At 43.9% G+C, this 22,779-nt stretch overlaps 1 long non-coding RNA gene across 1 annotated transcript; it reads left to right on the top strand.

The window, feature by feature from the left end:
- The first annotated feature begins 9,865 nt into the window (after positions 1–9,865).
- LOC142871373 (uncharacterized) lies at positions 9,866–17,445 on the top strand. The gene is made up of 3 exons (XR_012919622.1): positions 9,866–10,104; positions 10,213–10,359; positions 17,275–17,445. It is a non-coding gene; the product is annotated as an uncharacterized LOC142871373 (long non-coding RNA).
- Positions 17,446–22,779: the final 5,334 nt, after the last annotated feature.

Here is a 22,779-nt window from a genome sequence, read left to right as displayed (position 1 = left end):
TCCCAGCTCAGTTCAATTCCCTTGTGTTGAATGTCTTCCTTTACTGAAATTGATCTTTGTTAATACCAGGCATAATGTGTTTTCCATCTCTTAAAGGAAACCGATGGACTCTTGCCATGACAGGAGATAACTGGAAATCTATATACTCCGGACACCAATTCCCCATCAATACACTAAAATGTCTTTTCTTTAAAAATAACAGCCCTGCATGAATTTGATCACTTTTCCAAATTAGTGTAATTGATGCACCCTGAAGCCTTAATGATTCAGAAAGTGCACACTCCAGGGATATTTAAATAACTATTTTGTAGGGAGATAAAATATGGGCCAATTCACTGAATACGCATTCCTTGAGTTTAGGTAATGCTCAGAGCCTGACTGAGGGCTGGCCCATGTGTCAGGAAGGCTACCCTTAAATAACACAGAGGGCAAATGGCTTCATATTATACAAGCATGGTCTCATTCTCTGTAGGGCCTTCAATGAAAGATGCAAATAGCTGCATTTGAGGACAGGACAATTATTGCAGTAGGAATTATTCCTTTCGTTGTTCTAAAACTGAGATGAAACTCAGTTTTCTAGCTTGCAAAACTGGGTTGATAATAATAATTTCTGCTCCCAGGGTCATTTACTGATGTTGAATCTAAATGAAGTGCCAAAGCATACTTGAGTCTAGAAAATAGCTCTGAGCGTCCCTGGAACAACTTCTTCCGATAGCACATCCTCTTTTCCTCCAGTGCAGCATGCTGCTGATGGAGGCTATTCTGAGAATTCTGAATAAATGAATACATGAATGAGTAAACTCCTCCACCAACACCTTAGAGGCCCGCTCCAGCTGCATGTCAGCTAGGAGGCATTGGCTGCGCTACTTCAAGCTAAAAGATAGCACGTAAACCTCCATTCATCATTGCTAAGCCCTAGGCAGACATAATCAATCAATTGCGGCATTCTTCCCAAACGTGGCCTTCAAGATATTTCTCTACAGAAATATGTTGCAGGCAGCCGCTACCTATTATTGAGAGTTGACACTAGAGATAAAACCCATCTGAAGCCCCATGAGTATCCCAATCATTGTTAGGGCATAAAGGGTCCCCCTGAACTAATGCTTGGATTGTTGATGCATGAAGCAGCCACCCCAGATTGTCAGGACTGTCCTCAGCACTACTCCTGTTCGTGTGGTGGAGAAGGCTGGGAGGGCAAGCTCTCTTTAAGGGCAGACTGTGCTGTGTACTGGGCTCTGCAGAGGGACTTACTTGGGTTGCCTCTGCCTGGAAGCACTCCACCCCACAACCCACTTTCCTTGTCAAGTGAAGCAGCCCATTGTCTTCTACCTGCAGTCTCTGGCCTTCCTGGTCTTAGTTCAGAAATGTCCCAGGAGCTAACTGGGTTAATACCAAGGCCACTCTTGTTCTTCACCTGTGTGTCCACAAATTACCCTTTTTCTGTGCGGCCTCTGGCCACATTTGGCCCTGTCCTACCTGTCGTTGCTCCTTGCTGCTCAGACTCTTGCTTGAACCCTCAGCTCCCCAGTTCCTGCTTGTCTGCTCCCAGCAACCTGGCTAATTGCCTGTGGTTCTGTTCTGGTGACCCCTTGCAGGAGTCAGACACATTGCACATTGTGCTGGATGTTTCTCAAGGTTGTCAGCCTCTACTGGGGAAAGATCCAACTCCTGGTTGGTTTTTTTTTGTTTTTTTTTTTGGTGCCAGCTTCTTTAAACCCATTACCTAATTTCATTTTCAAAACAAAGCCAGGAGGTTGATATAGCATAATTATAATCTATATGGGGACCTGGAAATTCAGAGATGTTAAATAACTCAAGGTCACAGAGCTGGAAAATGGTAGAGCTGGGATTCAAGGTCTAGCTCTAGACTTTGGACACTGTCCATTCACCACACTCCCTCCTGAACTGTGCATATATTGTGGGGGGTTTTTTTGGAGGGGGGGCGTTGCACAGTGTAGGGCAGTCACTCACTGCTTTCCTACCCTTCCCTCTCCACGACCTCTAGTCCCAGCTCTTCTCTCTTCAGCATGGCTCTCAGGCTCACGTGACTTATGTGAGGAGAGGGAGAAACAGCAGCCTTCTCTGGGTATTAAGAAACCCAATCAGTGATTTGCAGCATGGGGCCCGATAATTAACTAAATAGGATGCCTTCCAATGAGACAAATCTCACTTGTTTTTATTGTCACATTAAAATGTGACTCTTAAGCAAAACAGGAATATAAATCTTAATGAAGGATGCTGGAGTTTAAAACAATATATATCCACCTCAGGTCTTGACAGAAGTCTTTATTGAAGGCCATAATTTTATTTTATTTTTTGCATGCTGGGAAAGGGGTGGACACTAACCATAAAACTAGCTGTGGTTTAATGGTTTGGTAAATGAATAACATGTTTGTCTGGGTCCCAGCAGGGTTCTGGGGACCAGTCAGTCATGAAGGCCCCCATATCCAAGAGCAATGTTCTGTAGAGCAGTGTTGTCCACAAACAGCGTTTCTCCCTGGGGCTGCTCCTTTGGGAGCAGGAGAGTCTTTATTTTGTGGGGGGCTAAATTGTACACTGGGGGACATTTACATCCCTGGGAATAGACCCCTCCCCATTCCCAAGAATACGTCGATGCATTTCCCAAAGCACCCTCGGTTCTCCCCACCCGCCTACCGTGGAGCCTCAGAGCAGGAGTCAGAAAACCAAGGGTGTCTTCGCTTCTCCAAGCTCCAGTTCCCTCCGTACACACAGGAGAATGCCATCTGCTTTTGACTTACCTCTGGGTCTTGTGATTGTTCAGAACAAGAGAATAAGAAAAAGAGGCCAGGGAGAAAGAATAGAGAGGAGATTAAGGTTGTCAAAGGATATTTATTTTATAAAAGGGAAAATCTTGACTTTTATACAAATATAAAATAAACATATATCAATATTAATGAGGAAACCAGTAATATTTTGTTTGTTTGTTTTGAGACAGATTCTTGCTCTGTCACCCAGGCTAGAGTGCTGTGGTGCCATCACAGCTCACAGCAACCTCAAACTCCTGGGCTCAAGCGATCCTCCTGCCTCAGCCTCCTGAGTAGCTGGGACTACAAGCATGCATCACCATGCCCAGTTAATTTTTCTATTTTTTTTAAAGATGGGATCTCGCTTTTGCTCAGACTGGTCTTGAACTCCTGGCCTCAAGTAATCCTCCCTCCTCGGCTTTCCAAAGTGCTAGGATTACACATATGTGCCACCACCACCCACCCGATAAGATGTTATAACTAGTTCAAAGGAAGATTCAAAAAAACACACACATATAGACCATCAAGAATGCTGAAATAGGAGTGTATATTCAGGGCCACTTGTATATATGCATCTGAGTGTGTGTGGGGGGGAAATTTATTAAAAAAATAGAATGTTGAAATAAATACAGGTGAATACAAAATTGGTCAATATCTGCAGGAAAATAATCAGCTTCCTTCCATTGGACACAGTTGCATTCCTTTGTGCAAGAATCACTTGCATTAGTACCAGAATCCCACATCTTGACAGAGTTGTATAATAGCTGATAATAAAAGGTGACCCAGAAGAGTGCTCTGTGTAGGATACTCACTAATCAATTTTGCCTATTTCTGAAGTCTTTCACAACTTTTCCTGACAAGGTAGCTGGGTGTGATAGGCATCCCTAACAGGGAAGCCTGTGTCCTGCCCTACTCCCAACTAAGCCAAGGGTAGGGCTATGTAAACACCAGCAGATTTGGGACCTGGGGGAACAGCTCCTGTGCCAGGCTTCCCTTTGGTTTCCATGGAAGGAGACAATCCCCACAATTTCCCACAGACCCTAGCAGGAGAGATGCAGAGATGCTGCAGGGATGGCTTCACTGGGTCTCTTTACACTTAGAATAAGGAAAGAATGTACACTTCCTATAGCCTATAAGGCCCTGCCTGATCTGGCTGTGCCCACTTTGTGGCCACAATTCTTTCCACTCTCTCCTTCTCTACACTCTAGCTAGCAGTCCTCAAATAGGCCAACTCATTCCTGATTCAGAGCCTCTGCTCTTCCATTTCTTCCCCCTTGGAAATCCATTCCTCCAGATTTTTGCCTGGCTGCTTCCCTCTCAGCATTCTATTCCAGCTCTGATGTCATGCCTTAGAAATACCTGCCCTACTTCTGCCCTTCTTCTCTCACCACAGTGCTCCACACCACCTCTTTACATTGACTTGGTTTTGTGTCTATAACCTGGCTCCCTTCTCTAGAATGTCATCTCCTGATAGCAGAGATTCTCAGACTTGTGCACTGCCATCCCCAGTGCCAAGGACACAGTGGTGCTCGATAAATACTTTCAGACCACCTGATTGCTCAGGCAGCTAAGCTGAGCAGCCTGCTTACACTAGTCTAGAGCGCTGGAGCAAGATCTGGGCTGGAGATGTATAGATGGTATCTAAGGCCAAGGGACATGATGAGATCATCAAGGAAATGAAATCAGAGAGAAGAGAAGAGATCCAAAGACTGACCTCCCAGGGCATCCCAGCACTGAAAGGCTGGGGAGAAGAGAATGAATCAGAAGATACTGGGAAGAAGTGTTCATTAACACAGCAGGAAAACCAGCACAGCATGGGGCCCTGGGAGCCTAGTGAAGAGAGTTTATTAGGGAGGAAGAAGGACTAAAACATGTCATCAAATGATGCTGATAGGTCAAGGAAGGTGAAGACTGTGGATTACCTTTGGATTTAACCAGATGGACATCACTGATCTTGACAAGAAGAGGTTGGTGTTGGAAGAGTTAGGGGACATGGGAGGAGAGGAACGGAAGACAGCTAGTGCCTACATCTCTTCCAAGGAGATTTGTTGCAGAGGGAGCAAAGAAATGAGACAGGAGTTGGTGGGGCGAAGTGGAGTTAAGAAAAAGGCTATTTTGTTTTCTTTTTATTTTTTAGATGGGAGAAATAATTGTACGCTAGTATACTCATGGGAATGACTTACTAGAGAGAGAAAATTGATGGTGCAGGAGAGAGAAAGATAAATTGCTGTAAGGATGTCCTTGAAAAGACAAAAGAAAATGGATGTTCATTCTAAGCTAATGTACGCAAAGGCAGAGGATGTGGTGCAGATGCTGGTGGGAGGCAGATACAGTAGTGAGGGTTTGTGGGAAATCTCTGATTGCTTTAGTTTCCCAGCAAATTAGAAACAAGATCATCTCTCTAGAAGCAAGGTTGAGGAAGGAGGTGTTGGCAGTTTGAGAGTCACCTAGGAGAATAAGAGAGTGTGCAGGGGTGGGTCATGTACTCTGTCTAGATCCCTGCTAATTGGATTGGCTGTTTGGAGAAGCTGAATATTGCACCAAATGCTCCAATCACATCTTTGTTGAGGACGATGGAACATGAGGCCTAGGGAAGGCGTGATTTTAGTCTATTAGACTTACAAGGGCCAGCACTTTTAGAAGTCCTCTTTGGTGCATGTTTCAAGGTCTGGTGGGAAACAGTAGGGCTGCAGTGGTGTCTAGAACCTTTCCAACAAAGAGCTGCTTCAATCTCAGAAGTGGATGGGGCGGGGGTGGGGGTGGTGGCAATTAAAGGAGCATCTCTAAAAAGAAATGGGGCAGCAGACTCACCCTGAGGTAAAAGAGTCAGCATGCGCTGTGGCCTTTTTAGGCAGATGATCTGGGATAGACCGGGATAGCCGCTCAACCTCACATGCCCTCCTAAAGGGCCCAAGGGAACATCTGGAGATTCAAAAGAGCAGTGACTGTTTAGGGGCCAGGACAAATATTCAGAGCCATAGTCTCCTTGGTGGAGGGGAGCAAGAGCAGTGGCAGAGGGACCATGGCAATGGCTGTGAGTTACATAACCCAACGCTGGGCTCATGCACCTTCTGATCAGATGGCCCAGGTGGGAATTTGTCCATTCCCCAGACTCCATCTTACCACTTGCTCTTCAGAGAGGAGAGGGTCTAATCAGCCACACGCAGGTGCTCTGCCCATTGCCCTAGCCGCATGCAAGTTGGCCAGGCCTATTTGAAAGTTTGTCTAATCCCTCGCAGCACCAGGAGGAAATGGGAGAGACTGAAGAATGTGGATTAAGCACTCCCAGCTGCTGACATGCTGCTGACAGTGGCAGATAAGAAGGGATGAGTGGCATGTGCTGAATGCAAGCTCCAATATTACTTGACTCGACTGCGCTCAGATGGCTGGTGTTCAGGGTACTTGAAATTATTTATGCAGCCCCATCGCCCCTGTTCGGGAAGCCTGATCAGTGTTTGCAGGAGGCATGTGTGAGGAGCCAAGGAACAGTAGAGCAAAAGTGTGATGGCTCACACTTGCTTAGCCCACACACTGTCACCCCTGGTCCCAGGAACGGTCCCTGGACGCACTCCCTCCTCCTCTTCCTGCTACAAAGAGTGACAGGGAACCGTGTTTTAGTGACTCAGGCAACTCTCTGACCATCTGAAAGGTAAGTCTGTGTTCCATTAACTCCTGCACCTCCCAAGTAAGGAAAATACATAATTCTTTAAGAGCCCCTAAAATGAAAGATCAGAGACTGTAGCAATTTGATGCAGTAGGCCCTGCTGCGTTGGGAGGGTACACATTACACCGGGAGTAGGTAACCAGCCATGTGCCCTTGGGAGGTCAGGTTATCTGAGTTTCGGTGTTCTTGTTCATAAAACAACAGAATTAGACAAGATTATACAGCGCCTTTCTTTTGTTTTTCTTTCTTTCTTGTCTGAAACCTTTTTCTTAAATGAAGAAAACATCACTAGCCCTACACTCTTGCTCGGATCTTGTTTCTACCTTTTTGGGGTGAAGTTATCATTCACATAACAGTTTGTGGATAATCTGTGGTATAGGCCAGGGATCGGAAAGAGCCAGAGAGTACATGTTTTAGGCTTTGTGGGCCATTTAGTTAAGTGAGAAAGCAGCAACAGACAATAGGTAAACCAACGGGCATGACTGTGTTCCAGTGAAGCTTTGTTAATGCAGGTGGCAGGCCGGATGTGGCCCATGCGCTATGGTTTGCCAACCCCTGGGGTAGTTCCATCAGCAATTTCCTCAATTCTTGAAGCCTGCTGGAGAACTCCTAGGTTGAGCTGAATGAGCGAGGAGCTGAGACAAAGAAACTGAATCACTTCATTTTACTACCCTTGACCCCAGTAGCATTCTTCTCAGCTCAGCCTCGTAATAGAATTTCACACATGTGCATGCTCTGAATGGTTTTTATTTAGAAATAAGTTGCTCCATATTCATGAAAGGAAAAGAGGGGAAATACCAAGAACACAAACTGTCGCTGACTCAACTGATAAGCCAATTGGCAACCACACTCCCTTGCCTCGTACAATCAATGACGAGTCCAGAGCTGGATCCTGGGATCTGTGGGGTCCTGTCACCTTCTTTCACCACGACAGAGACCCTGACAGAAGCCCTCAGTCCACAGAATGTCCCTCTCTGCTTACGTAGCATTTGTTGCATCAGTAGTTTCCAAGAAGTCCCAATGTCAGATTGTTAATTGTATAACAATATGCCTATGTGAGGATAGATTCTCTAAATCTGTAAGAATTTAGATTCTCTAAGTCTATAATAAAACTCATGTGTATGATAATTGACATTAATAAAGAACACCTCCTGGGTTATTTGTCCAGTTCTCTTTTTCTGAGTACTATTCTTCCCCATCTCTAGTAATCACAACCTATTTGATAGGAGCCCAAACCCTCTCCCTTTCCTGCCTCAGGACCTTTGCACATGCTGTTACCTGGGCCTGGATCTCTCTTTCCCCAGCTCCATCCATGATTAATTTCTACTTATCTTTCAGGCCCCAGTATATATATCATTTCCTAAGAAATATCTCCCTTAGCCCTCCAATCTAAATTAGTACCTCTCTGTTATTCTCTTATTTTCTTCCCTCATCACACTTCTTGTAAGTGTTGCTATGTGTTTAAATTGTTGTCTTTTGGTTTAACATCTGCTTGCCTACAAGAATTTAGGGGAGAAGATGGGGACCATATCTGTTTTGTTCAACACCGTACCCCCAGCATCTAGCACCATGCAGTGAGCTGGCACTTAATTCACATTTGTTGAATGGGTGCCCTGTAATTTGCTGCTGCTGATAAAAGAAAAGGCTGACATCTTTCCAGTGGGCTGGAGTCAGAACACACTCCCCACCCTGCACCCTGAACTCAGGTTCTTCCTAACCACACACAGCACTGCTCACAGGATGTAAGAGAAACACGCTGGGTACTCCCACCGGCATTAGCTAGGGGAAAAAGAGATGGGAAGAGGAATGGGAAGAAAGACAGCTGAGTAGGATTGTCCAGGTTTCCAGAGTGTTAAAGGAAACCTTTAGAACTGTAAGCCAGACTAGGCTTGTGCCGAGTCTTTCCTATCATAGTGTTTTCTTGTTCCTTAAGGAGAACTACCTATTTATTGAAACTTTCCTAACTTCTGGTCACCCTACTGCTGTCCCCACGACACCTGCCCCCAACACAACACACCCAGTTACTTGGTCTGTGCTTGACCTGTGGGCAATAAAGTCCCTTCCCTGAGAATGCCCAGTGGGGAACGAGAGAGAGTCAGCCTCCCACACATAAATCAGTTGACCATGATCTATGGATCAGAGAAGCAAAGGAGATTTGTCTATAGATAAAGAAGAATCAAAGTGATGTGCAGTGAGGGCCAGAGAGGAGAGATGGAGAGAGAGCCCTGATAAGTTCCAGCATCTGATCATAGCCCTTCCTGAGGTCAAGCTGCAAACCTGCCTGCCCTATGGTGCTTTGAGAAATCCACCTTTTGATTAGGCAAGTTATCTGCCACAAAAGAAACTGTAGGTAAACATAATGATTTCCCACAGATTGTCCTATTTAATCCTTATAACTACCCAGTGGGGGAGGTATTATTATCCCTATTACAAATGCTTTTTGGTTACATGGAAGTACTCCAGGATTGAGTGTTATGAAGACTTGTGTTCTAATCTTAAATCTGCAACAACTGCATTGTTTAAAGCAAATTAACTTCTTTCAGCCTCAGTCTTCCTTAAAAAGCAATTTGAGACAGGTGGGAAGGTTCATGCAAGTGGTTAAGCAAGAATCTTATTTGTGATTTATGAAATCAATGGCCATGACCTAGAAGACTTTGAATGGGCAGGAGCTGTCAACAGCCTGGCCGGCGTTTCCTAACTGCATGAATTGGATTATATGGTATCTAAGATGCCTTCTAGCTCTAAAATTCAGCTAGATTCATTCATTTCTGGCCCCAATTGCCAAAAAGTTCATTTTCAATCATGAAAGAGCTAAAAATGGCTAATAAATTTAGTGGGACATTTGGACAATACAGTTATAGATAGGACCACTTGAATCTCTAATCGTTCTTCTTGGCTCTTAAAAAAAAACCTTCGAAATTTTTCCCTTTTATTATGACTACATGGATCATTACTTGGCAAAGAAATTTCCTCTAATATTGATCTATGAACATAAAGAATTATGTCTCAGGATAACAAAATATAAAAATAAAGCCTATTAACTTATTGACAATAAAAATAGAGGCTGAATTTTCATAAAAATAAACCAACGAAAGCTACTGTCGAAACAGGATGAGCTGAGAAAACACAGGCTTCATTGATTTACCCTGAGGTAGTGGTTTTCAAGCAAATGTTCCTCAGTTCTGAGCATCCAAGACTTTCTTGAAATTGTTTAATGTTGAGAATTGATCACTGAATTCCAAGCCAATTATGAGCTCACTGAGAGCTGCAACCTTGATTGTCACCTTTACGGTGGTATCCCAGCTCTTATTAGTATCATCCTTGCACTTATTGCTATTTCTTGGATGAATGAAATTTCAGAAAACCAAGATCCTGTAATCTCACAGCATAATGGGGCAACACCTAAACAGAATCTACTAGCATTTGATCTCACTGAGCTCCCAGATTGAAAAACCCATTAAATTTGATTCTGAGGGTGATGGTCTGCCAATTAGTTGGACAGGTACTTTCCAGAAGTATCACAAAGTTTGGAGTCAAGTGAAATTCAGAGACCACCTATGTTTTCCAAACATCCAAGAATCAGAAAAATCAGGTCTATCCACGGAATAGTTCCTGGCACCTGTCAGGTTTTCAAGGAATGATTTTTACATGAATAAATTAACTTTACATATTTGTGTAAGTAACAAAGTTTTAAGTATATATACATGTTTATATTTTATTACATATAAAAGGACAATTTTTTTTTCTTTTGCATTATCCGTCTATCTTACCATTTCGCCTCAGTTTGGCCGAATACGCGTCGCTCTGCCATTCCAAAGGGCATGGTGCCATAGTGGCTTTGGAGGCTCATCTCCTGACCCTTCAGTGACTGAGAACCAGAGAAACCTTGATCAACTGGGCCACATAAGAAGAGCACGTTGCCTTTCCAAGGTATCTAAATCCTATTTTTCTCTCCCCCTTGCCACATAGCTAGATAGATATTAATAGATAGAATAGATAGGTAGATAATGGATATATAAATATATATTTAAATTGTATTTGCCTTTGTAGAACACAGTACAAATTCCGAATTTTCCTCTGTTCCTGCTCCATGCAGCACGTGGCATGGCACTGTCCTCTACCTGTAACAGGGCTGTTCGTTTCATTCGATTGCCAGGTCTCCGGCCTTCATTGGCCTATTGCTGCCTCTCATTGGATTTGCATTGCAGGCTCCCCATATAGGTAATGACCCTAATTTTGGAAATCTCTAGAGATTATAGCAAAAAAACTCAGCCAGGATATGATACAAGTTGTACTGGCTCCCCTCACCCCTGGCCCACTGTTCACCATCTAAAGAGAGGACCGGCTGCAGGGCACCATCGAGCTTGGTGGCCTGAGCCTTATTCTGGACTGGTTTTTTCTTCAATAAATGGCAGCCATAGTTAATGTCATAGAAAGCTTGACAGGTGAAAATCAGAACCTTTGCCTGAAACCACCTAAGCCTCTTAAAATGCACTACACCTTCTCATGCCCTGCTCACCCCTTCTCAACCAGGGATCCCCAACCTATGATGAGTTGTATAATTACTTCATTATATATTACAATGTAATAATAATAGAAATAAAGTGCACAATAAATGTGCTTGAATCATCCCAAAACCATCCCCCACACCTCAGTCCATGAAAAAATTATCTTCCATGAAAATGGTCCCTGGTGTCAAAAAGGTTGGGGACTGCTGTTCCAAACTACAGAACTGCCACAGCAAACTGCCCCTCCCTTCCTTCCTCAGGGCCTTTGCACATGCTGTTTTGGGGCCTAGAGCTTCTTCCCCTAGCACTTCTTTGGTAAATTCCTACCTACCTTTCAATTCTTAATTTACATATCATTTCCTAAGAAACACCTCCCTTCACCCTCCAACCTATATTAGTCACCTCTTATTCTTAGTATCCTATTTTCCTCTGTCACACTCATTGTGAGTGTTGCTATATGTTTAAGTGTTGTCTTTTGGTTTAACATCTACTTCCCTACAAGAATTTAGGGCAGAAGATGGGGACCATATCTATTTTGTTCAACACTGTACCCCCAGCATCTAGCACCATGCAGTGAGCTGGTAATTAATTCACATTTGTTGAATGGGTGCCCTATCATTTGCTGCTGCTGATAAAAGAAAAGTCTGACAACTTTCCAGTGGGCCGGAGTCAGGGCTCACTCTCTGCCCTGGACCCTGGACTCAGGTTCTTCCTAACCACACACAGCACTGCTCACAGGATGTAGGAGAGACACGCTGGGCACTCCCACCGGCATTAGCAAGGGGAAAAGAGATGGAAGGAGGAATGGGAAGAAAGTCAGCAGAGGAGGATGTCCTGGTTTCCAGAGTGTTAAAGGAAACCTTTAGAACCTTTAGAACTAAGCCAGCCTGCGCTTGTGCTGAGTCTTTCCTATCCTTGAGTTTTCTTGTCCCTTGATGAAAACTACCTTTTCATTGACAGTTTCCAAAGTCTATTCCAGTATTGAGCCCGGCCCCTCAAGCTTTGGCTCCAGTTGGTTTTATGGCTGCTCCCTCATGCAGGCAGCACCCCGATACTTGCCCAAATCAGCAGTGCTCAGTTTTGCAGTCAGTTACGCCCTCTCGTTGTTTTAGTTTCCTCCACTATTATAACAAACTATCAAAAATTTAGCAGCTTAAACAACACAAATTTAGTATCTTATAGTTTTAGAGGCCAGAAGTTTGAAATGGGCCTCACTGGGCTAAAATCAAGGAGTTGGCAGAGCTGTGTCCCTTTTTGAAGGCTTTAGAGGAAAATCCCTCCCTTGCTGTTCCAGCTTCTAGAAGCTGCCTCCAGTCCTGGGGCCATGCCGCTTCCCCCACCTTCAAAGCCAACCACGCTGCGTCTCTGACCACCTCCGTAGTCACAGCTCCCTCTCAAGCTCTGTTTTCCCTTCCACTTTTAAGGACCTTTGTAATTATATTGGGCTCCGGATAGTCTCCCCATCTCTGGTCCTTAGTCACACCGTAAGTCCCTTTTGCCATGTAAAGCAAAATATTCACAGGTTCTGGGGATTAGACATGGGCATCTTTGAGAGGCCGTTTGCCATTCTCCCTACCACACTGGTGAATCATTCCCAGGACAAGTCTCAGAAAACAGGTAAAGAGGTCTTAGTTCCACTCCTGCCAGTTCCTTTGAGGAGTCAAGGAACGTACTGAGAAAGAAGCAAGGGTTGGAGCCCTGGCTAACAAACGAAGCGGGCAGCAGAACCCTCATGCCAAAGAGTCCCACTCTCCAGCATATCAGCCGCTATGTCAATAAGCCAGCTGCAGAAACATTTCAGGCCTTAAGAAAACTATGCTAAATGATAGACTAAAGTTTCTGATATTTACTAATAACAAATTTGGGGTATTCAAAGGTAAATTTCAAAGTCATTTGTGCCAGGAATTATTTCAGCTACAAATAATAAACAAACATATAATAGTGGCTTAAGCAATAAAAGCATTTAATTATTTTTTACAGAAAACTTAGAGGCAGGTGGTTCTAGCATGGGGAGAGCAGCTTGGGTGCATTAGAGACCTGGGCGCTACCTGCTGTTCTGCTCTGACTTCCTCAGTAGTTCAGTATTGTCTCCCCTCATGGTGGTAAGATGGCTGCCACATTCACTAAATCATGTCCTCACAAAACATCTTCTTAAGCACCAAGAAGGGGATAGGGAGGAGCACCCTTTTTCCTCCTGCTGCTCATTCTTTTATCAGGGAGGAACACTTCCCTGGAGTAGCCAGTGGGCTTCACCTCAGATCTCACTGGCCAGTCAGGCCGCAGGCCCACCCTGGCATGGGGAATGGGATCCCACGCTTGGCCTGGACCCATCTGGAATCTTCTCCTGAGGGCAGGCACACTGCACCCCAGGCAGAATTGGGGTTCCATTAAAAGAAGTAGGGAATGGATTTTGAGTCAGCAACTAAGTAATGTCTGACACATAAAATGAGCTGTTATTTATAATACTTTTAAATGTTTTAATGCATTAATATTAATAAGTAGATCTCCATTCAGAATAAGGCAAATGTTATGTTCAAATCTGAACGTTTATCTCATCAACTGGACCAGACTACTTTTGGTTTATACCTGAAGTTTATCTAATTCTATGTAAAAAAGAAAGACTAAGGCATTAAACTTTGTATTCATGGGCAAATTCCCATGTGGTACCCTTTATCCAACCACTAAAAGTTATTGATTGAGTGCCTACAAGGACCCTGGCATAGTGGCTAAGCACTAGGATGAAGATATCGTCCCTCCCCTTAGGTAATTACAATATGGATGGGTAAGTGCTATTACAGGGGCAAGAACAAGGAACAAGAGAATGCTCCTAAGCACAGGAGGGTGACCTAGTCCTATCATGGAGGGAAGGAGGGTGTTTGGAGTGTGTGTGTAGAACTAGAAGAATGTGGAAAATAGCACTCTGAAGGAGGCCAGCATTCAAGGATAAAAGCAACAGTCCTCCAAGAGGACCAGAGAGAGCCACCAAGGGAAGGAGAAAAGCCCAGGGAGAGTAGCATCCTGGTTGCACAGAAGTAGTGCTCTAAAAGAGAAGGCATGGTCAGTTCTGTGGGAAGCTGGGAAGAGGCAAAGAATTTATAAGGGACCACAAGGAATTTACCTAATTTAAAAACAAAGGAAAAAAGAAACAGATCTTGGCCCAAGAAATTTCAGACAATCCCCACAGCAGATGAGCCCATAAAGCCCTAGCCACAGGATGAGACAGTGATTTACCGAGATGTCCAGAAAGCAAATAAAAGCAAGATCCAGGGCACTTGGAGTCCCTGTCCTGTCCCAGTCCCTCTGGGTGAGCCACACCTTGCAGCACAGCGTCCCTTTCCTGCAGCAGGTCACCACGGTCATCATCCAGGCCGCGCTACCCAGAGGCCTTGCCCCTGGAGAGTCCATGAGAGGCCACGCCTGCCACGCCTGGGCTGGGCACCGTCTCTCACTTCCCATTGATCCAGTGAACCTCCTGAATGCCCTGGCGGCTCTGATGGATCAGCCTGGCTTCTGCCATCGGGGTCCATGCTGGGCTCTTTCCCCTTGTGTTCTGGAGTGTGAATTCTGCAGGCCGGCAGTGGCTCAAATACCAATCCCTTTCCCTGGTGGGCAGGAGGAATGCCGGGAATGGTGAGAACGTGAGCTGTTGAGGAGTGAAGGGTTTGCACAGGCTCCTGTAAACACACGTGGCCACTGAGCCCAGCACAGGACTTTCTGGAGCTCTCAAACAATTACCACATTTATTACCTCAGCGACTGCTCAGGTTGGGGAAACACCAGACACTTGAAGTTTGTTTTCCTCTTCAATTGGAACTGACATTTCCCCACGATTGGATTACTTTGAAATCAAGAAATTGCAGCTGAGATAGTTCATAAATTTATTTCTGTTCCACCTTGTAGTATTTATTACAAAGACTGATCAGCCAAAGAATATGGGCTTTCTGCTTTTTATTCCCTGTTTTATTGCAGTCACCTTTTAAGAGGGTGGTGTGGTTCGTGGGGTGAGGGTAGCTCACAGGCGGCAGGTAGCAGTCAGCTGAGCAGAGACCAGGGTCTTTTCACTCTCTTGGACGTTATCTGCTGCCGACTGTACCCAGCCCCATGGAGGAAGGGTCTAGGGAAGATTGCAAGTGTTCTGGGGGAGAAGGGTGTACACGGTGATGGGTAAAGAGGCACTGGAAACCCCACATCACAGCAGAGACAAACCCAGGAGGATTAGAGTGGGGCAGCCATTCCCTCCTGTCCCTGCTCCCTGTAGCCATCTTTGAGGAGAGGTGTAGGAAGGGCCTTGGCCAGATGGAAGAGATTGCAGGCCCAGGAGTTCTAGAGATGCATTCAGGGACTTCTGGGGCCCAAAGGTCATTGGAGAGAGAGAGAGAAGACTTGTTACACAAACATTACCTACTAGTGGCAGAGTCTAAGTAAGGGACTAGGGACCCGGCAATGAATTGTTCCTGTCCTCCAGAAGCTTGTAGTCTTGTGAAGTGATTGAGCTGAGAGCCAGGATACGGTGAGCCCAGGCTGCTGTGGGAGCACCTTGGAGGGCTTCTTGGAGGAAGTGGAGTCTGAGCTGGCTTCTGCTTGGAAGGTTCCTTTGATGTAAGACAATTGCCTTCCTAGCTGTCAGAACCAGGCTACGGAGGCAGGAAATGAGGCAGGGGCTCGGGAGAGAAGCCCGGCCTAAGAATGACGACTGTATGTTTGACAGTTTAGCAGGGTGGTTAAGAGTCCTCCTGGGTTGATATCCTGGCTCTGTCATTTGCTAGATCTTTTGACCTTTTGCTGTTTCAGTGTCTTTATCTGTAGAAAGGGGGCCTACCTCACAGAGCCGGTTCAGTCTGAGAGGACTGAGCGAGAAATCCATGCCTCGGCTAAGGATGGTGCTGGCCACCGGGAGTGCTCGGTAAATGCCAACTTTGCTAATTTGGCAGCAGCTGACTTTGTGTGTGTCATTCGGAGGGGACAGGAAGGTGAAGCACACCCAAAACCTGGACCTTTATTCCTGGGGCCCTGTCCACACAGGATAAATGGTTGACCCAATCATAATCAGCCCGAGAGTTAACGATAACTCATTTTAAATGAGAAAAGGAGAGCAAAGTCTGTCCTCGTCTATCATCTGTCCTATTTAGGGTTTAAACACCAACAGCAATCCCCACCCATTTTTCTGTGAAATAAATGGCCAGGAGCACAGGCTACCTTTTATAAGAGGGAGAATGAAATCTCAAATTTGTTAAATAACTTGTCCCCAATTCCACATTGAGATTATTAAAGAATAGGGACTTGAACCCTGCTCTTCTAAAGCACAGACTCAGGACTCCTAATATATCACATTACTCCCTGTCATCTGCCACCTGCAAGATATGCCTCCCAGCGTTGCCGCACTGATCACACAAGGTGGAGTGATTTCATCGGAGCAAGCCGTGCTCAGAAACAGAAAATGTTGCCTCAGGTGTTTTCCTGGATATTTGATTTTAATACCAAAGCCAGTTTTATCCATAATGGGAAAACACTAAACGGTTGATTCTCTTAGGTTTCTCTGACAGCAGAGAACAGAGGCTGAGAAGCTGCTTCTGAAGCACCAGGAGAATGGGGAAGGGCACCAGGTGATCTTTCCCCGAGCGAGTGGGACCTTGGCTTTTGCATTGTGGCCCTGCTGTGCTGTTCATCCAAAGGAAAATTGTGCCTTACAATTGCAGCAAACCAGTAGCTGCTATTATTAATAATAGCAAAAGAAGCTGTTTGTGCAGCAAGTAATTTGTCGTAATGTTTTATAATTGATAGTCATTTCTATTATTTAAATATCAATTAATTTATCTACTAAGCAACGTATTGACTTTAGTTATGGTGTTATGGCAGCTCTCCTAACTTAAAATCGCTTATTGTTTTCTATAGTAATTAAAATACACGGATTACTTGTTCTGTTTGTGGCTGCTTAGAGCACTGCACCCTCTGAGAGCGCATTTATGGGCAGTTTACACAAAAGCAACCTCGTATAAGCTCTGGTCCTTCCAGCCTGATGCTTTTCTTAGCAGTAGGATTCCCAGAACCTCTTTTGGTAATTCGGCCACATGGTCTCCCTATTGCTGGCTTTATTTTGTCCATCTGCAAAATGAGAAGAATGTGAAATCTGTGAGTACAGCTGCCATTTTACAGCAATGACCTAGCAGATTCTGCCTTTCCTGTGACAAGTGTCCTGGGCAAGTCCCTTTGCCCCTCCAGGACTGTGGGCCTCCTGGCTAGGCCTAGAAAATGAGGGGGATGGAAGTGGTCATCCTTAAGGTTCTTGAAGCTTTGAATTTGAATGAGTTAATGAAACTAGTGAATATGTTTTCTTGCAGGTGCATTGAAGGTTCTGACTGCTGAAAACAGAAAATACAAAAAAGATTAATGGGCCAGGGCCACTGGAGGATTCACTGCCGACAGACATGAGCTGCCTGTTCCTGTTTAGTATCTCTGTGTCTCCCTGAAGGCTGAGTTTTACTATTTGACTCCTTGTATCCCTTTAAACAACAGGCTGCACATAAAATAAAATCTATTGAATCTCACCTGAGGCTCTAGGTTGATACTTTATGAGATATTCCAGAATATTTTTCCAAGTTTATTTACAAGATGGGAGTATTTATATTCCATTTATTAGACATATTCATTTTGTTTTTGTCTCAGGAAGACTACAGAAGATATGCATAAACTGTCAGCCTTACCTTACAAGGTCAAGGCTGAAAGCCCTGTGTAGAAAAAAAATTAACTCCAGGATGCAAATATGTTGTATTGCTACTGCCTACTTATGGCTGTGTGAGTTGGACGATTTCAGCAACTTGAGAGATCAAGATCATGGATCTGTGTTCTCTGTAATTCCATTAGTTTTGTTCTGTTTCATGGCTTCATATCACTGTCCTATCTCCAACCAGCTATCTTGAAAATGTATGTTACTGGTTTTAAGAAACATTTTCTCTGAACAACAGTTTGGTGTTGTGTTCTTGTTATCTGTGGATGGAACTGATTCTATATCTTGGACCTGTCAATGCTGAGCATTTTCCTGAATCACAGCTGGAAAGGCTAAGTCTCTTTGCATAAGACATCTTGTCTTCCTGGTTGAACCCTGACTTGTAGATGGTGTCCCTAAACTCAATCACTCTCCCATCATCTGGCTGAGCAAGTCTAATGTCAAGACTTGAATCTTCTCCCAAACTTATTTGTCCAGCTTTGAATAAGCTGTCATGAGTTATCTCAGCCTATCCTTAGATACAACCATGGACAGCACCTCTTGGAAAGTTACACACTATTTGGAAGAGGCTAAACAAGTAGATGTATTTATGTTTTAAATTAAAAAATTGTTAGGGAACCAAAAGGGTACCCCTCTAAAATGACTTTGGACTTTCCCTCTGCTGGAGTTCATTAAGAAATAATATGGGTAAAAACAACTAAGATTAAAAAAAAAATAGTGAGGAGGGACATGCCCTAGATATTAAAATATACTATCATGCTGAAATAAATGTTGTGGCACAATTGCAAAAATGGACATATAAAGAAGAGATAATCTAGATATAGAGTTTGATATTTAAAATTGACCTATAATAAAGGAGGAATTACAAATTTAATAAGTGGAGTTGGGAAAATTTACTATTTAAGGAAAGAAGAATTAACTTAGATATTCCTCCCATAGTATTTTACGAAATAATTTCCAAATGGATGAGATGGATAAGATATATATAATGATACTTCTAACATCACTAGGAACTGTAGGAGGATCTTTATCTATATGCCAAAGGGCTTTGTAAACATGAAAACAATGAAGGAAGATCAAATAGATCTGACTAATAAAAATTGAAAACATCTGAATATAAAAAAATCAATATTCATATTCAAAGACAAACTATGAAAAAATGGTTATTGGGGAGGGATTCTGGGAGGACAGCAATGACAGTGGCATATTTTTTTAAATCCACCAGAATTCCCACATAAAAATGGAGCAACTAGATAGCAAAAGATTTGAACAATATTTACAAGATTAAGTAACAAAATATCCTCACAAACCACAAAATACAAGCAGATGTGGCAAACCACCAATAGCTTCGAGATCTGCAAGGTATCGGCACATGTGCCAGAAGAAGCTGAGAGAGGGAGAGGGAATCTGATGGATTTGAGAATAGCACAATCCCAAAATAGACAACTGGGAAGCACAGCAGGGCACCATGAGGACAGTAGTTGAACCTAGGAGTGATTTTACCCAATTGTATTAGACAGAGAAACAGAACTGAAGGAGAGAGGTGGAGAGAGGAAGGGGAAAGGGGCAGAGAGGGAAAGAGGGGGAGAGAGAAGGAGGGAGGGAAAGATATAAGAGAAGATTTATTATAGCAATTGGCAATTATAGCAATATTATAGCAATTGGCTCACATGATTATGAAGGTCTAGAAGTCCCACAGTATGCCATCTGCAAGCTTTAGACCCAGGGAAGATGATGGTGTGACTCCTAGTCCAAGGCCAAATGCCTGAGAACTGGGGAGTCCACTGCTGTAGGTCCCAGAGTGCAAAGGCCCAAGAACCAGGAGCTCCCATGTCCAAGGGCAGCAGATGATGATGTCTCAGCTTAAGAAGAGAGAGAGGACTCATCCTTCCTCCACTCTTTTTTTCTATTTGGGTTGAATGCTGCCCACCCACACTGGTGAGGATATGTCTTCTTGACTCAGACCGATTCAAGTGCTAGTCTCTTCCATAAACACCCTTACAAACACAGTCAAAAACAATGTTTCGCCAGCTATATGGGCATCCTTTTAGCCCAATCAAGTTGACGCATAAAATTAACCATTACACCAATACAATAGTGGTGAGTACAAAGCAGGGTTGTCATGAGTTCTGAAGAGACCAGAGCAGTCTTTACCTTACCCTGTTAGCTCTTGAAAGTGAACGGTCAGGGCTCCCCTCTGGGAGGGTTTTAATTATACAAGTGGTGGGAGTATTTGTATTGTTATTCTGAGATTATGTTATTATGAAATGGCAAACGAGTAATTAAATAGTCTACGGGTATTATCTTCTATGTCTTTGAAACCCAGGAAGAAAGGAAGTACAGGTACTGTACATTAGGTTGAGCAAAAACCATATAGCTCTGAAATTAAATTGGAAGTGTCAGTACGAATTCATGAGGTGTGTATGTGTGTTCAGTTCTGCTAGAATATATATGTTCCTAATGGCCTCGGCGTGCAAAATCGCACAATGAAAAACCATCAGGCTTATAGTAAAAATGAGGTTAAGGGCACAACACTCAAAAACTTCATCAGTGACAAATTTTAAAAAGGACAGAAATCTAGCAAAAAGGTAACAGTAATATACATGGTTAGGAAATATATAAATACAATAATTGTGGCAACTCATTTGAAAAAGTCCTGAAGTTTGCTTGTGGAAGGGGTCACTGGAAGGACCGCAGCTTGTCAGTTGTGGTGGAGGGGTGGAAGAAGACGTGTCTGAAATCGGACGGAAAGTCGTCACATCTGATGTGGAGGGGTGTGGCTCATTGTCCTCTGTCGGGAATCGGTGCTGAACACCAGAGTTACCTGATCTTTTGTAGGCTTAGATCTGGGTTATGTTTTTCTGCCTTTGAGATAGTGACCCTTTGAGGCATGCACTTGTTAATAGACAACCTGTTTCATCAAAATTGAACACTTTATGCAATATCTATCCTTCTTCTTCAGTTAACTTCCGTGTCATTGCTGGAAGTTCTTTTGCTGCTTTCTCATCTGCACTTGCAGCTTTGTCCCTGGGCTGGAAACTCTGGAAACTGCAGCCCTCCACCCCTCAGTTTCCCCGACTGTAGAATGGGGGCAGGTGGAGCAATTGTTAAGGTTGAGTGAGGTGACGCACCCAAGGCTCAGCTGAGTCCCACCACCCGGCGGGCACCTGTCTGCAGCAGTGCAGGTCATTCTCCCCTGCTTCTCGCTGGCTCAGCCCCTGAGCCCACCCAGCCTGTGTACACAGGGACCATCCTGGGTTTCGTCACAATTGGAAAGTGCCCTCTTGCCCCCAGGCGCACCTTCCAGCCTGCCCTGCCCTCCCCAGGTGGGTCACGGCCTCCAACCCACCCCACGGAGGGCCCTGCAGCCCTGAAACAAACGCAGGGTGTTTGAAAGCGCCAAACCAGCCACACTGACAACAGTAAAAAATGCCATGTCTGAATAACCTGGCAGTTTCTGTTTAAGGCCTTTGTATATAGATTGTTCCTTCTCTTTGATTTTGAAGAAGATCATTCCTAATTGTTTCACTGTTTTATGTATGCTTACATGGCTTGGTTTGGCATGATGCAGTTTTCTGCATTCACCTAATATTTCTCCTATATAAAATCACCCATAGCCAAACACACAACTTGTGTTATGCGCCACTTGTCCCCTAATATACCAACTGTGCTTGAACAAGTCAACGTTTTCAGACAAGATCGGGTGCATTCAGAGTGGTATGGCTGTAGAAAAATCAGCGTTCTCAAAAGTAGCATTAAAATAGAACTGGCTGTGTATAAATTCTCATGCCTCTCGCGCCAGCTTCTTAGGTCTTTGTAACTGAAAGGACTAAAACAATGATTAACCTCATAGTAGAGTAGCAACGAGCATCCGCAGCACCAGATTGAAGTCTCACAATACCATATGCACTTAAATAAATCAAGGCTTCTTGGAGAAATGGCTGGTTTTAGGTCTGGGGCAAGAGATGGGCATGATGCATCTTGCCATTCCAGATACCAGGGAGGCTATTAAAGACTACCAGGGTCATGTCCGAAAAGGACTCGGAAGCCAATTGAAGAAGCTCTCACTGCCAAAGAGGGGACATTTGTATTTTGAGAAGGACTGTCCATAAGAATTGTACAAATGTGTTTAAACCCATAAAATATGTTTAAATCTATGAGCTGTTAATGATATATTTTTAAAAACTGGCCACTTTGGGAAGATGAAAGGCACCTATTCGTCATCTTGAAAACTGATAAAGACAGAGAATCAAGTATTTGTCCTTGTGTCTTTCTTTTGTGAACTGTAACATGGGTAACCAAATCATAGAGGAAACATCTCTTTATGGAAGTATTACAACTAATAAATGGAAAAGAAATGACAGAACTAGAACATCACCATTTTGCAACCCCCAGTGAATTAATGGATCTAGGCATTGAAGTTCAACTGCTGCTAACATCACAAAAAGGGAGACATGCAGACAGTATTTGCCTCCAGATGAAAAACACAACACCATCTATAATCTTGCCACAGGGATCCAACTTAAGTCTAATCAGGCCTTTGGATCCAGCTACGAATTTACAGGAAATACAGAGCTCAGAGGAACATATTAAACTGCTCCTGAAACAAGCAATCAGCAAAATCCAGACTGGGGGAAACTTTACAGGCTAAAAGGATCAGGTTCTTAAACAAAAAATTTATAAGAGAATAAGAGGAAGTCTAGGCAGAACTTGTAGGTTAAAATTTAAAAGACACAACTAACTCTTAAAAATAGGCAAGGCTAAATTACAATGTCTTAGGGATGCAATTTTTGTGATAAAGCTATAAAGAAATGCGAGGAAGTGGTTGCTATAAGAATCAGGATAGTCAGTAATTAAGTTAAACTAGAGAAAATAGCAGAAATTATATTTCCTGTGCAAATGTGTGTGTGGATTGAGTCATGCCCACTATGTGCTTTTTCAGCCGTGCTTTTCCTGATCTGCCTTATTTTAGGATTATGCATAAATTTGCCTCTCCAGCCAGATTTGCATCCCCTGCAGTAGCAGCCATGGGCCTCACATCCCACGCAAACCAGGGCTGAACAGCTTGCTCTGGGCTAACCCTCTGCCATCCTCCTGTGGCCGGAGGCAGTTCCCTGGG

Source organism: Microcebus murinus, chromosome 6 (assembly GCF_040939455.1).
Source record: "Microcebus murinus isolate Inina chromosome 6, M.murinus_Inina_mat1.0, whole genome shotgun sequence".
Taxonomy (NCBI): domain Eukaryota; kingdom Metazoa; phylum Chordata; class Mammalia; order Primates; family Cheirogaleidae; genus Microcebus; species Microcebus murinus.
The sequence above is the reverse complement of the archived record's forward strand: the minus strand, read 5'-3'. Positions and strand labels throughout refer to the sequence as shown.